Genomic DNA, 4,252 nt, shown 5'->3' with positions numbered 1-4,252 from the left:
TCTTGTTTACAGAATTCACCTATTGAAGAGGACATAGTGAGACCACACAGTAGCCTTGATTCCTGATATAAACAGTATTTCAATTGCTGTTGTATAATTTCCTCCTCTGATACCTGAAACTCAACACTGTTTTTACAAAAGCACTTCTGTTCTGTGCTGGTCCTTTTAAGCCATTTACTTAGAGTTGTTGAGCTTAGAGAAAACCATGGACACTCCTATTGCTCTAAATATCAAGCCCCTCAACGCTCCTCACCAGGAATTAGCATGGAAAGCCCTGGGTGATATGGATTATCAAATGCTGGACTGGTTTCTTATGGGCTCCAAGTATAATATTCAGATGATGAATGAGTTGAAAGCCCAGCACCTGAGTGGAGCAGACATCTTGGGGATTTGGGACTCAAACTTGCCCATCTACAACCTCCCCCAGGTAAATCCTATGCCAGAGTTGGTTTACAGCTGCCAGGAATGTTATGACCCAAACCAAAGAGCTGTCATCAGCCCCACAGGCTCAGTCCTGTTCCATATCACCCCAGAGAGTATAAATGAAATGCTGCACTTCCATACTGCCAAGCAATTGACCCCCCTCCATATGCAGAATTTGATAAAGAAAGGGAGCAAGCTATCAAGTGACCAACTCATTAAAATCAATCAGCTGTTTGTAAAACCAGGCTCTGAATCCATCAGAACTCCTCCTATTGGATACCAGTACTTGAATGAGTTGGGCAGGATGTTAGTAGATTTGATCAGCTATGCCCTAGGATTCAAGGGAATGGAGGATGTGGATGAAAGCATAATGGCAATGCTGTCTCTATTTTCTCCTGGTAAGCCCCCAGCTGTACATTATGATTATGCCACATACATTGCAGATAAAATCCATGACCAGTTTATGAACTTGAAGAGGGAAAGACTATTCAGGTATACCTCATACATATACCACCTATTCTTGTTTTATCAGCCAGCCACATTCTCTTTTCCTTTGAAGCAACTCAATGCCCAGGGAAATCCAAGGTCAGTGGTGTTCTGGACCTCTGTTTTTCATCATACCTCTGTATCACCTTACACATACTCTGAGTTCATTGACTTATTCATTTATCCAGCCCTGACAGTATTGCATGGTACTCCTCCTCCAAGACTAACTGATGACATGAGGAGAATTCTCCATTTGAATAAATCCTACAGCATTGGTAATTGGTACCTCTACCAAAACCACACAGTCATCAGGATATATGGCTGTGAGTTGAACCCTTTTAGGTTGCCAAGGTATGTCCCCATGAGGCTTTTTGCCTTGGAATATTTCAGACAGTTTGGGAACTCAGACTACCTCCATTTTCAGAGCAAGAACAAGAAGTCACAGTTAAAAGTAAGGAGCCAGCTGGGTCCTTTCCTATACAACAGAAAAGAGGAGGGGTGGAAAGAGGCAGACAATATCCTAGAGGGCCTCAAACTGCAAACTAGCTTTGAATGGATACCCTATGACCCCAATCATTTTGTCTCCCTCAGGAGGATAAAATACAAATTGGGTAGCTATGCACACAAGAGACAACCTGAGATTGAACAGTATGCCAATGCATCGAATTGGGAAGAAGGTACCCTAGAGGAGGAAATTACTAATGAAGAGCTACTAGAGAGAGAGGCTAGAAATATGCAAAAGGAAGCTGACTTAGAAACTTGTGGACAGGTTCCCCTCTCATACAAAAAGCAGCTTGGAGCAGCTACTACATCATCAACAACACAGCAGCAAACTGCCGAGAAAGCACCGCAGACAGCCAGCAAAGATAAAGGGAAGCAGGTGGAACAGCGACCTCCATTGACAGAAGAACAAGTGGAGACATTGTTACAACAGCAAGAAGAGATGGAGCAGCAGGAACAAGGGCAGCAGCAAGAAGAGGTACAATATAATAAACAGCAGCCCTTGCAGCAAGAAAAAGTGATTGATGCTCCAAGTTCCACTGAGCAACAGGCTCAGAAAATAGTGCCTCCTGGGGCAGAAACTACTTTTGATACCTCGGTCCTCCAAACCCCACAAAAGGAGGACTTAACCAGGAAAAGAGATAGAGAGACTCCCCTGACCTCATCCATCAATCAGGGAGAGAAAAGACAAAGGTTAAATGACTTTCCAGAGGATGACATAGCAATAAGACAAGCAATGGGCATGGGCCCACCCAGCGGAGAAGTTTCAGCCAGTTCATTCCAGCATGAACATGATAGAGCTATAGGAGGAGAGGTCAGCTCCTCCAGCCAGCACAAAGAAGGACAGGTAAGCATCAAACAGCAATTTATTGACATTAAAAGGAGGAGTGATCCTATTAAAGTACAGTTGTACAATCATTTGCTGAACCTGGCTCCCACCAATCAGCAAAGACTCATGTCTGCCTTTGATGTAAGTGAAGGCAAAATGATCATGAGTCACTTCATGCCCACAACTCTGCATCCCCAATCTACCTCGGATTACCTAAGGACCAACATGGAGGTTCTGGCTAAAGACATACACCCTATGGATAAAATCGAACTGCATAAACAAACTGGTGAAATGGTGTATGCCTCCTTGGCAGATGAAACTTTGGAAAACTACAAATTGAAGAGCAGCCTTGATAATACAGCCTCTCAGCTGGAATTGGAGAGAGCATCATCACAAGCCAAGGACAACAGAATCAAGTCCTTGGAAGATGTAATCATAGAAATAGGACATGATCCTAAAGATGTTAAAGGTATCCAAGAACTGTTGAAGCTAAGGGATGCAGACATGGCGGCCTTAAGAAAGAAAATCAAGCTCCCAGCTACCATCCATCCACAAATAGACGAGGTTGCCCAACAAAGGCTGGAAAAGGATGCCACAGATCTAATGATATCCCTGTACAAGGAGCTAGTTCGGACTCAAGACAAACTAGGAGAATCAGAAGCTGCAAAGGCAGCACTACAGACAGCATTAAAGCAAAAAGAAGAGGGCCAAACCTCCCAGCCTCCTCCTGAAATAATCAATCTTGAGGAAGCCCCTCCAACAACTACTCCTCCTCCTCAACAGACAGGGCCTACAACACCAACTACAGCAACAGCTACACCAACAACAGAGCAGACTCCTAGTCTGGATATGCAGAGGCTGCAAGCCGAAATCCAAGTTCTTGAGGCTCAAATGAAAGAGCTTGATGAAGTCAAAAAATCTTTGACTAAAGTAAATGAAAGACTTAATAAGAGCAAGCAGAATGAGGCTGCAAAGGAACGAGAAGTAAAAGCTCTAAAGAAGAGGATAACTGAACTTGAAAAGGAACTCACACTAGAAAAGGTAACAGCAGAGTTAAAAGCAGTCCTCTGGGGTAACATTGGTCGGTCCATCACCAATCAGTGGCAGTATATTGAGACTATGGATGAGCAAATAGTACTCATTACAAAGGCAAACAGGGAAATACACAGAGCTAGAGCAAGCCTTGGCCACATGCCAGATGCTGCCAGCAGAATGATCAATATTTTAAATAACAAAACTAGCTCTCAACTAGCTACCATGGGAATTACTAACAGGACTGAAACAATCTCAGTAGTTAAAAGAGTCCTGACACTAAGAAGCCTAGTTGGAACGTTGGAGAGGAGAACACAGGATATGCAGACCGAAATCAACAAATTCCTGGACAGATTCCTGGCATTACAAAACAGAGGCCTCCCCAGCATATTAAGCAGTGTAGGAAGACTGCTTACCCTGGAAAATTACATCAAAAGGGTTGATGCCCATGCTGCAGCACAAATTGCAAAACAGCCCAGTACCTCAGCAGAAACAGGGCCAGCATCAGGGCAGAATTTGTATGATAGGGTGGATAACCTGTTTTTTATTATGAATGAAATTGATCACCTGTTTGATACACCACCAAATTTCTTTAAGTATACAGAAGCAGATGAAACTATGGAGGCAATCATAAAACACCAATTGCCCACACAGGAAGTGTGGAGAAATTTGACACAGATAATTTTATCAAGCCAGAACCCATGAGCGTTAATTTTCTCCAGTTTTTGAGCAGTCATGCACAGGCAGAATTTTGGTGGATAAATCCACAAGGAAAAGACAGATGCTGAGCCAACTCAGCAGGGCTATTTACTCACCACAGCAGCAATCACAATCACAGGTGGCAGACCAAAAATACAGCGCACGAGCCATAAAGTCGGGTTCTCAAGCATTTGATCAAAGTATCCCAACCGACTCAGCAGTTCCCAAAGGCCAAAATATCTTCTGACAGAACATCAGGACGCCTTTATTTTGTATTCAATG

The sequence above is a fragment of the Pinus tabuliformis genome, chromosome 1_2, assembly GCF_031772625.1.
Source record: "Pinus tabuliformis cultivar Carrire ecotype Pingquan chromosome 1_2, CPIR1, whole genome shotgun sequence".
NCBI classification, from domain to species: domain Eukaryota; kingdom Viridiplantae; phylum Streptophyta; class Pinopsida; order Pinales; family Pinaceae; genus Pinus; species Pinus tabuliformis.
Note: the sequence above shows the minus strand (reverse complement) of the source record.